The following is an 11,988-nucleotide window of genomic DNA, read 5'->3' as shown; positions in this document are numbered from 1 at the left end:
CATTTCTTCATCGTAAACTGGAAAGGATGGTGCTGGTCAGTTTTTCTTGATTTTCTCTTTAATTACAATATGCCATTATTTACAAGGGACATCTAAACTGTGAGATTATGCCAGAAGCTGATCTCAAGCTTATTGGAAAAATGAATAGTTGAATAACAAAATGACTGTGACGGGGTTGAATTAAATTGGGACTTGTTTGAGAAAATAATACAGAATAATAACTTAATACTCTACATTGAGATGGGAAAAGGTATTTTCTATCAAGTACACACATTACTTTGTCACATCAAATAAAAAAAAGCTTAAGATTTTAATGTTCATTGTTTCATCCTCCTCAATCACAAAAGGCACCGAATCTGTAGAATGACCCACATAGCTAACAACAATGACAAGAAACTGCCATGTTGGGAATCGTAAATGGCTCGTTTCAGCTAGTTTTATCTTGTTCTTGATACCATGCCTTGTTTTGAGGTATTTTGACTGATGTCATGTCTATGCTAATATGGCAAAAAAAATCGATAGCTAGCTAACCAATAACTGTAATAATGTATTTGATAGACAACAAGTGGTCATTGTGCAACTTTATTTATGTATTCAATAAACGAGCCCTTGTGAAGAAAAAGCCTATATGTAAAAACATTAAATAGAAATCAAACGTCATTATTTCATATCGTATCTATTAAATGAAATGGTTTCGCGAGACTTTCATGCGCTAATGAGATGGTATTTTAGATATTAAAATAGGCTCACGCGGAAAAAACTTTTATGTACACAATTAAGAATGGACAGACACGCGCTTTCGTTTTCTGCTGCTGAGGAAAACCGTTGAAATGTCTAAGAAAAAAAACTAAAGGAATGGAAGGACAGGCGACGGAAGACATATTAATCGTAAGGGGCAAGAAAAAACTAGGAAAGCTTGTCCAAAAGAGGTACATGGAAGAACCATATATCAAGCCAAGCTACAGTAGCTTGCTAGCTAACGTAGCTAGCTAACAACTTTATGTTGTTCTGTGTTGGCTCGCTTATGTAACTAGAGCGAAACATATCAGCTAATAGGCTATACATTAAGAAAGTGGTTGCTAGATTAGTCAGGAGAAACATATAATTTGCATATATCTATCCACCTGATGATTCATGGCTATCAGTAACGTTACACTGTTTCCTGCATTAGGGAAGAATGTGTACCGATAAGTGCTGAAGGGATTGTGGAAAGTTGACGGAGGAGTGTAAATTGCAGCTTCTCAGCGGATTCTACACAGTCCCATACGAGAAGCAGCAAGTTTGGATTCTCTCATACTTGGAGCAGGTGAGATCCAAATAAGATCCAAAACGACTGAATAGCCATATTATTGTACACTCGTTGAACGTTGAAGCAGATGATACACCAGTAGAAGTTGCAGCCCTGCTGCGCTGGTCTAGAGAGGGAGTGTCTGACCATTACTCATGTAGTGTAAGCTAGACAAGGATATTCAAGCAGATTGTCTATCATCATTGTTACTGTTAGTTATGGGTTAATGGACCTGTATAGATGTTATTATTATAATAATATTATTTATGCTAGGCTAGTTAGGGACATGTAGAGCTACTTCATATATTCAGTAAGATGGGCGTAGAGAATTATACAGGCATCAGTTTAGTTTTGAAGCTTAATGAGATATTAGTGCCTGACAAGTACATGAACCCTGGTCTCTGTGACTGTCAAAAATGGGATGGCGCCATGATGAGAACATCATCAAACTGTCAAGGCTCTTGGTGTAGTGTGTTGATTGACAGACACAGGGACTGAGGTCCTGGTCAGGCAGTAATGATACAATGTTGCAAACCTGCAGTGTGTGTGTGTGTGTGTGTGTGTGTGTGTGTGTGTGTGTGTGTGTGTCTGTCAATCAACACAGGATTATATAAATAAAAGGGGGAGACAGTGGGGAGAGTCAGAGGGATCAGATGTCTCACTGACTGACTGATATGATACAATGTTGCAAACCTGGAGAACTGTTGCAAACCTGTGTGTGTGTGTGTTTACAATCCAGCACAAAGTGAAGTGAAAAAGGCAGCATTAGGACCAGCCTAAAAGAAAACAAAGTTTTCAATACACCTTACAACAGGGAGGCCAGAGGCTGACTGTCTGCAAGAAGACATTCATACCAGTATATCAACTGACAAACAGCCGTCTACAGGTATGATTAGGCTATGTATTATGTCTACATTTCTTACTTAAATCAGAATATGCTGATCAGAACACACACTGATCCCAATACCTGCATCCACACATGATACTTACATGTGAGTTGGATGTGGCTCTTCTGTCTACATTGGGTCCTCTGTATTTTCTTGCTATTCAGATTAATTTAAGTTAATTTATGTGCTTTCAGTGGCCTGACTGCATCCACACTGGGCAGAAATATGTTCACAATGGGGCCCTGGCCACCTCGTCAATGGATTTGTGTCCAAATAACCTTTTATAATGACTGTGTTCAAATATTGTTTTTTGCACAGGTTATTCAGGAAAAGTTAGGCATACTTGGACGTCACACAGAGTCAGGACAAGGTAAAGGGAACAGAGGCAGAACAGGGAGGTTAGACCTACTGAGGTTAGACCTACTGAGGTTAGACATACTGAGACGTGCTGAGGCTAGACCTACTGAGGCTAGACCTACTGAGGTTAGACCTACTTAGGTTAGACATACTGAGACCTACTGAGGTTAGACCTACTGAGGTTAGACCTACTGAGGTTAGACCTACTGAGACCTGCTGAGGTTAGACCTACTGAGTGAGACCTGCTGAGGTTAGACCTACTGAGGTTAGACCTACTGAGACCTACTGAGATTAGACCTGAGGTTAGACCTACTGAGACCTGCTGAGGTTAGACCTGCTGAGGTTAGACCTGCTGAGGTAAGACCTGCTGAGGTTAGACCTACTGAGGTTAGACCTACTGAGGTTAGACCTACTGAGACCTGCTGAGGTTAGACCTACTGAGTGAGACCTGCTGAGGTTAGACCTACTGAGGTTAGACCTACTGAGACCTACTGAGATTAGACCTGAGGTTAGACCTACTGAGACCTGCTGAGGTTAGACCTGCTGAGGTTAGACCTGCTGAGGTTAGACCTACTGAGACCTAGTGAGGTTAGACCTACTGAGGTTAGACCTGCTGAGACCTACTGAGGTTAGACCTACTGAGGTTAGACATACTGAGACCTACTGAGGTTAGACCTACTGAGACGTGCTGAGGTTAGACCTACTGAGGCTAAACCTACTGAGGCGAGACCTACTGAGTGAGACCTGCTGAGGTTAGACCTACTGAGGATAGAGCTATTGAGACCTACTGAGGTTAGACCTACTGAGGTTAGACCTACTGAGACCTACTGAGGTTAGACCTACTGAGGTTAGACCTACTGAAGTTAGACCTACTGAGGTTAGACCTACTGAGGTTAACACTACTGAGTTTAGACCTATTGAGGTTAGACATACTGAGACGTGCTGAGGCTAGACCCACTGAGGCTAGACCTACTGAGGTTAGACCTACTTAGGTTAGACATACTGAGACCTACTGAGGTTAGACCTACTGAGTGAGACCTGCTGAGGTTAGACCTATTGAGTGATACCTGCTGAGGTTAGACCTACTGAGGTTAGACCTACTGAGACCTACTGAGATTAGACCTGAGGTTAGACCTACTGAGACCTGCTGAGGTTAGACCTGCTGAGGTTAGACCTGCTGAGGTTAGACCTACTGAGACCTACTGAGGTTAGACCTAGTGAGGTTAGACCTACTGAGGTTAGACCTGCTGAGACCTACTGAGGTTAGACCTACTGAGGTTAGACATACTGAGACCTACTGAGGTTAGACCTACTGAGACCTACTGAGGCTAGACCTACTGAGGCTAGTCCTACTGAGGTTAGACCTACTGAGGTTAGACCTACTGAGGTTACAACTACTGAGGTTAGAACTACTGAGGTTAGACCTACTGAGACCTACTGAGGTTAGACCTACTGAGGTTACAACTACTGAGGTTAGACCTACTGAGGTTAGACATACTGAGACCTACTGGGGTTAGACCTACTGAGGTTAGACCTACTGAGGTTAGACCTACTGAGGTTAACACTACTGAGTTTAGACCTACTGAGGTTAGACATACTGAGACGTGCTGAGGCTAGACCCACTGAGGCTAGACCTACTGAGGTTAGACCTACTTAGGTTAGACATACTGAGACCTACTGAGGTTAGACCTACTGAGACCTGCTGAGGTTAGACCTACTGAGACCTGCTGAGGTTAGACCTACTGAGTGAGACCTGCTGAGGTTAGACCTACTGAGGTTAGACCTACTGAGACCTACTGAGATTAGACCTGAGGTTAGACCTACTGAGACCTGCTGAGGTTAGACCTGCTGAGGTTAGACCTGCTGAGGTTAGACCTGCTGAGGTTAGACCTACTGAGACCTAGTGAGGTTAGACCTAGTGAGGTTAGACCTACTGAGGTTAGACCTGCTGAGACCTACTGAGGTTAGACCTACTGAGGTTAGACATACTGAGACCTACTGAGGTTAGACCTACTGAGACCTACTGAGGCTAGACCTACTGAGGCTAGTCCTACTGAGGTTAGACCTACTGAGGTTAGACCTACTGAGGTTACAACTACTGAGGTTAGAACTACTGAGACCTGCTGAGGTTAGACCTGCTGAGGTTAGACCTGCTGAGGTTAGACCTGCTGAGACCTGCTGGGGTTAGACCTACTGAGGTTAGACCTACTGAGACCTGCTAAGGTTAGACCTGCTGAGGTTAGACCTGCTGAGACCTACTGAGTTTGGACCTAATGAGGTTAGACCTACTGTGACCTGCTGAGGTTAGACCTGCTGAGGTTAGACCTGCTGAGACCTGCTGAGGTTAGACCTACTGAGGTTAGACCTACTGAGAGCTGCTGAGGTTAGACCTGCTGAGGTTAGACCTGCTGAGGTTAGACCTGCTGAGACCTACTGAGGTTGTACCTAATGAGGTTAGACCTACTGAGACCTGCTGAGGTTAGACCTGCTGAGACCTAATGTGGTTGGACCTAATGAGGTTGGACCTAATGAGGTTAGACCTACTGAGACCTACTGAGGTTAGACCTACTGAGGTTAGACCTACTGAGACCTGCTGAGGTTAGACCTGCTGAGGTTAGACCTGCTGAGGTTAGACCTGCTGAGGTTAGACCTGCTGAGGTTAGACCTGCTGAGACCTACTGAGGTTGGACCTAATGAGGTTAGACCTACTGAGACCTGCAGAGGTTAGACCTTTTATTTATTTATTTATTTCACCTTTATTTAACCAGGTAAACCAGTTGAGAACAAGTTCTCATTTACAACTGCGACCTGGCCAAGACAAAGCAAAGCAGTGCGATAAAAACAACAACACAGAGTTACATATGGGGTAAAACAAAACAAAGTCAAAAATACAACAGAAATACATATATATACAGTGTGTGCAAATGTAGCAAGTTATGGAGGTAAGGCAATAAATAGGCTATAGTGCAAAATAATTACAATTAGTATTAACACTGGAATGATAGATGTGCAAGAGATGATGTGCAAATAGAGATACTGGGGTACAAATGAGCAAAATAAATAACAATATAGGGATGAGGTAGTTTCAGATGGGCTGTGTACAGGTGCAGTGATTGGTAAGGTGCTCTGACAGCTGATGCTTAAAGTTAGTGAGGGAGATAAGTGTCTCCAGCTTCAGAGATTTTTGCATTTCGTTCCAGTCATTGGCAGCAGAGAACTGGAAGGAATTGCGGCCAAAGGAGGTGTTGGCTTTGGGAATGACCAGTGAGATATACCTGCTGGAGCGCAGACTACGGGTGGGTGTTGCTATGGTGACCAATGAGCTAAGATAAGGCGGGGATTTGCCTAGCAGTGATTTATAGATGGCCTGGAGCCAGTGGGTTTGGCGACGAATATGTAGTGAGGACCAGCCAACAAGAGCGTACAGGTCACAGTGGTGGGTATTATATGGGGCTTTGGAGACAAAACGGATGGCACTGTGATAGACTACATCCAATTTGCTGAGTAGAGTGTTAGAGGCTATTTTGTAAATGACATCGCCGAAGTCAAGGATCGGTAGGATAGTCAGTTTTACGAGGACATGTTTGGCAGCATGAGTGAAGGAGGCTTTGTTGCGAAATAGGAAACCGATTCTAGATTTAACTTTGGATTGGAGATTCTTAATGTGAGTCTGGAAGGAGAGTTTACAGTCTAACCAGACACCTAGATATTTGTAGTTGTCCACATACTCTAGGTCAGACCCGTAGAGAGTAGTGATTCTAGTCGGGTGGGCGGGTGCAAGCAGCGTTCGGTTGAAGAGCATGCATTTAGTTTTACTAGTGTTTAAGAGCAGTTGGAGGCTACTGAAGGAGTGTTGTATGGCATTGAAGCTCGTTTGGAGGTTTGTTAACACAGTGTCCAATGAAGGGCCAGATGTATACAAAATGGTGTCGTCTGCGTAGAGGTGGATCTGAGAGTCACCAGCAGCAAGAGCGACGTCATTGATATACACAGAGAAAAGAGTCGGCCCAAGAATTGAACCCTGTGGCACCCCCATAGAGACTGCCATAGGTCCAGACAACAGGCCCTCCGATTTGACACATTGAACTCTATCTGAGAAGTAGTTGGTGAACCAGGCGAGGCAGTCATTTGAGAAACCAAGGCTATTTAGTCTGCCAATAAGAATGCGGTGGTTGACAGAGTCGAAAGCCTTGGCCAGGTCAATGAAAACGGCTGCACAGTACTGTCTATTATCGATCGCGGTTATAATATCGTTTAGGACCTTGAGCGTGGCTGAAGTGCACCCATGACCAGCTCGAAACCGGATTGCATAGCGGAGAAGGTACGGTGGGATTCGAAATGGTCGGTGATCTGTTTGTTGACTTGGCTTTCAAAAACTTTTGAAAGGCAGGGCAGGATGGATATGGGTCTGTAACAGTTTGGATCTAGAGTGTCACCCCCTTTGAAGAGGGGGATGACCGCTGCAGCTTTCCAATCTCTGGGGATCTCAGACGTTACGAAAGAGAGGTTGAACAGGCTAGTAATAGGGGTTGCGACAATTTCGGCGGCTAGACCTACTGAGGTTAGACCTGCTGAGGTTAGACCTGCTGAGACCTAATGAGGTTGGACCTAATGAGGTTGGACCTAATGAGGTTAGACCTACTGAGACCTACTGACGTTAGACCTACTGAGTCCTACTGAGGTTAGACCTACTGAGGTTAGACCTACTGAGACCTGCTGAGGTTTGACCTACTGAGGTTAGACCTACTGAGACCTGCTGAGGTTAGACCTGCTGAGGTTAGACCTGCTGAGGTTAGACCTGCTGAGGTTAGACCTACTGAGACCTAGTGAGGTTAGACCTAGTGAGGTTAGACCTACTGAGGTTAGACCTGCTGAGACCTACTGAGGTTAGACCTACTGAGGTTAGACATACTGAGACCTACTGAGGTTAGACCTACTGAGGCGAGACCTGCTGAGGTTAGACCTACTGAGGATAGACCTACTGAGACCTACTGAGGTTAGACCTACTGAGTCCTACGGAGGTTAGACCTACTGAGGTTTGACCTACTGAGACCTGCTGAGGTTAGACCTACTGATGTTAGACCTACTGAGACCTACTGAGGTTAGACCTACTGAGGTTAGACCTACTGAGACCTACTGAGGTTAACACTACTGAGTTTAGACCTACTGAGACATTCTGAGGTTAGACCTACTGAGACATTCTGAGGTTAGACCTACTGAGGTTAGACATACTGAGACCTACTGAGGTTAGACCTACTGAGACCTACTGAGGCTAGACCTACTGAGGCTAGACCTACTGAGGTTAGACCTACTGAGGTTAGACTTACTGAGACCTGCCAAGTTAGACCTGCTGAGGTTAGACCTACTGAGACCTGCTGAGGTTAGACCTACTGAGACCTATTGAGGTTAGACCTACTGAGGTTAGACCTACTGATGTTAGACCTACTGAGACCTACTCAGGTTAGACCTACTTAGACCTACTGAGCTTAGACCTACTGAGGTTAGACCTACTGAGACCTGCTCAAGTTAGACTTAGTGAGGTTAGATCTACTGAATCCTGCTCAGGTTAAACCTACTGAGGTTAGACCTACTGAGACCTGCTCAGGTTAGACCTACTGAGGTTAGACCTACTGAGGTTAGACCTACTGAGACCTGCTCAGGTTAGACCTACTGAAGTTAGGTCTCTGTTAGAAGATGGAAGAGGCAAGCATAGCAATAGGTAGGCTAAAACATTACTAATTTCCATTTTTCATACAGCGTGATAATCAATTAGAGTGCGCAATAAATAAATAAGTGAATAAATAGATGAATGACAGGTAATGGGTTACAAGGGTTGTCCCTGTCCCCTGCATCTTTTTTACCAACACAATATGCTCTTTGATTCATTTGTCTTTAGATCATAACGTTATCTCCTATTGTTAGTAATGACTTATTCTGTTTTGCAGGCCACACCGCATACATCTCACTGTGAGAGAGGACATCAAAGAACATATTCTGTCCTTTCCACAACTGTCGAACCATTATTCTAGGAAGAGGGGGGATGCGGACTGAGAGTACCTCAGTCCAGATCTTAATCTGCTCCACCTGTGGACAGGCTCTACAAAGAGAAGAACCCTCAGAAATGATTAAATATTAAAGCATTAGACCTCTCACTAAAGGCTTCAGTTATACAAAAGTTATACTTAAATCCAACTGGTTCTCTAGCAAATTAGTAATAATGTCTCACCCTATGTTCAAGAATGGCCTTTTTCCCTTTATTCAGATTACAACCTCTCACTTTCAGTTATTTGAAAAGGAAATCATCTCCCAAATATCGCTTTTTTTAAAACAAGCCATAAAAAGTTGGTTGCAATTTCAATTTAATCCTCCGGTAAGGACAGAACAAATAATGCAACAAATATTGTGGTTAAACTCAAATATACTAATTCATAAAAAAAAAACATTATTTTTTGAAAAAATGTAAAATAGGTATAATCTTCTAAAATGATATTATAGGTACTGGTGGAGTTATGTCGCACATGCGGCTAACAAAAACATATGAAAATGTCTGCTCTACCCAAAATTACAACCAATTGCAGCATTACCGCAAAAATGGAAGAGGAAAGTGGAAGGGGGAAAAAGTAAGGAACTTGTCTGTCGACCCTGCATTAAATACCATAATTGGTTAAAGAAAATAGTGATGAATAAAAAAGTATATCAGTTTCATTTACGGACCAAAAAATGTACTGACGTGCCATATAGATTGCAAAATAGTTGGGAAGAGATTTTTGACGTACAGATTAAATGGCACATAGTTTATGAACTGACACGCAAAACGACGCCGGATTTTGTGAAACATCACAGCACAGTTGAAAAAAATATGGCAAATAGAAATCCAATATGGATGGTGTTAAGAGATAGATGGGAGGGGTTGAATGGAGCGGAAGGTTGGGACTAATAACAACACGATAACTAATGTAAAACATACTGGGTCTGTAAAACGTATATAGGTTATAGGTTAAGAACTTTTGTGAAAGAGCACAGTTTGAAAGATATGGCAAATAGAAATCAAACCGGATGGACATCAGAAATAGATGGGAGAGGTTGAGGGTAGAGGAAGGACAGGAGTAAAAACAAACAAAATAGAACTATTGTAAAATAGACTGTGTCCATAAAATGTATATAGTATGTATACGCTGGAAGTAGAGGCATAAGTGTTGTTGGTCACTAGTTTAGTCCAATTACTGGAGGGGTGGTAGGGTTAGAAAGAAATAAAGGAAAATATATATATTTTTAAAGGATATGTATGTATGTATGTATGTATGTATGTGTGTATATATATATATATATATATATATATATATATATATATATATATATATATATATATATATATACAGCAACAGTCAAAAGATTGGACACACCTACTCATTCAAGGGTTTTTCTTTATTTTAATTTTTTTTTACATTGTAGAATAATAGGAAAGACATCAGAACTATGAAGTAACACATATGGAATCATGTAGTAACCAAAAAAGTGTTAAACAAATCAAAATCTATTTTATATTTGAGATTCTTCAAGTAAACCTACTGAGGTTAGACCTACTGAGACCTGCTGAGGTTACACCTACTGAGGTTAGACCTACTGAGGTTAGACCTACTTAGGTTAGACCAACTGAGACCTACTGAGGTTAGACCTACTGAGGTTAGACCTGCTCAGGTTAGACCTGCTCAGGTTAGACCTACTGAGGTTAGACCTACTGAGACCTGCTGAGGTTAGACCTACTGAGGTTAGACCTACTGAGATTTACTGAGGTTAGACCTATTGAGGTTAGACCTGCTCAGGTTAGACCTACTGAGACCTGCTCAGGTTAGACCTACTGAGGTTAGACCTACTGAGACCTGCTGAGGTTAGACCTACTGAGGTTAGACCTACTGAGATTTATTGAGGTTAGACCTAGTGAGGTTAGACCTACTGAGGCCTGCTGAGGTTAGACCTACTGAGGTTAGACCTACTGAGACCTGCTCAGGTTGTACCTACTGAGGTTAGACCTACTGAGACTTGCTCAGGTTGTACCTACTGAGGTTAGACCTACTGAGGTTAGACCAACTGAGACCTACTGAGGTTAGACCTACTGAGGTTAGACCTACTGAGGTTAGACCTGTTCAGGTTAGACCTACTGAGACCTGCTCAGGTTAGACCTACTGAGGTTAGACCTACTGACACCTGCTGAGGTTAGACCTACTGAGGTTAGACCTACTGAGACCTGCTGAGGTTAGACCTACTGAGGTTAGACCTACTGAGATTTACTGAGGTTAGACCTAGTGAGGTTAGACCTACTGAGGCCTGCTGAGGTTAGACCTACTGAGGTTAGACCTATTGAGACCTGCTCAGGTTGTACCTACTGAGGTTAGACCTACTGAGGGTAGACCTACTGAGACATGCTGAGGTTAGACCTACTGAGGTTAGATCGACTGAGAAATACTGAGGTCAGACCTACTGAGGTCAGACCTACTGAGGTTAGACCTACTGAGGTTAGACCTACTGAGATATGCTGAGGTTAGATCTACTGAGGTTAGACCTACTGAGACATACTGAGGTCAGACCTACTGAGGTTAGACCTACTGAGGTTAGACCTACTGAGACATGCTGAGGTTAGACCTACTGAGGTTAGACATACTGAGACGTGCTGAGACTAGACCTACTGAGGTTAGACCTACTTAGGTTAGACCTACTGAGATCTGCTGAGGTTAGACCTACTGAGACCTGCTGAGGTTAGACCTGCTGAGGTTAGACCTGCTGAGGTTAGACCTACTGAATTTAGACCTACTGAGGTTAGACCTACTGAGACCTGCTGAGGTTAGACCTACTGAGTGAGACCTGCTGAGGTTAGACCTGCTGAGGTTAGACCTACTGAGGTTAGAGCTACTGAGGTTAGACCTACTGAGACCTACTGAGATTAGACCTGAGGTTAGTCCTACTGAGACCTGCTGAGGTGAGACCTGCTGAGGTTAGACCTACTGAGGTTAGACCATCTGAGACCTGCTGAGGTTAGACCTGCTGATGTTAGACCTGCTGAGGTTAGATCTGCTTAGGTTAGACCTACTGAGACCTACTGAGGTTAGACCTAGTGAGGTTAGACCTACTGAGGTTAGACCTGCTGAGACCTACTGAGGTTAGACCTACTGAGACGTGCTGAGGTTAGACCTACTGAGGCGAGACCTACTGAGTGAGACCTACTGAGTGAGACCTACTGAGTGAGACCTGCGGAGGTTAGACCTACTGAGGTTAGACCTACTGAGTCCTACTGAGGTTACAGCAACAGTCAAAAGATTGGACACACCTACTCATTCAAGGGTTTTTCTTTATTTTTACTATTTTTTACATTGTAGAATAATAGGAAAGACATCAAAACTATGAAGTAACACATATGGAATCATGTAGTAACCAAGAAAGTGTTAAACAAATCAAAATATA

General features: G+C 43.2%; 1 long non-coding RNA gene across 2 annotated transcripts; it reads left to right on the top strand.

The window, feature by feature from the left end:
* Positions 1–792: 792 nt before the first annotated feature.
* Positions 793–8,675, top strand: LOC121576034. 2 transcript variants are annotated; one of them, XR_006002409.2, is made up of 5 exons: positions 793–929; positions 1,172–1,306; positions 2,028–2,174; positions 2,494–2,545; positions 8,478–8,675. It is a non-coding gene; the product is annotated as an uncharacterized LOC121576034 (long non-coding RNA). The 2 variants fall into 2 exon arrangements; XR_006002410.2 differs by lacking the exon at positions 2,494–2,545.
* The last annotated feature ends 3,313 nt before the right edge of the window (positions 8,676–11,988 follow it).

Source organism: Coregonus clupeaformis, chromosome 10 (genome assembly GCF_020615455.1).
Source record: "Coregonus clupeaformis isolate EN_2021a chromosome 10, ASM2061545v1, whole genome shotgun sequence".
In the NCBI taxonomy this organism is placed as follows: Eukaryota; Metazoa; Chordata; class Actinopteri; order Salmoniformes; family Salmonidae; genus Coregonus; species Coregonus clupeaformis.
This window is presented reverse-complemented; position numbering and strand designations above follow the sequence as displayed.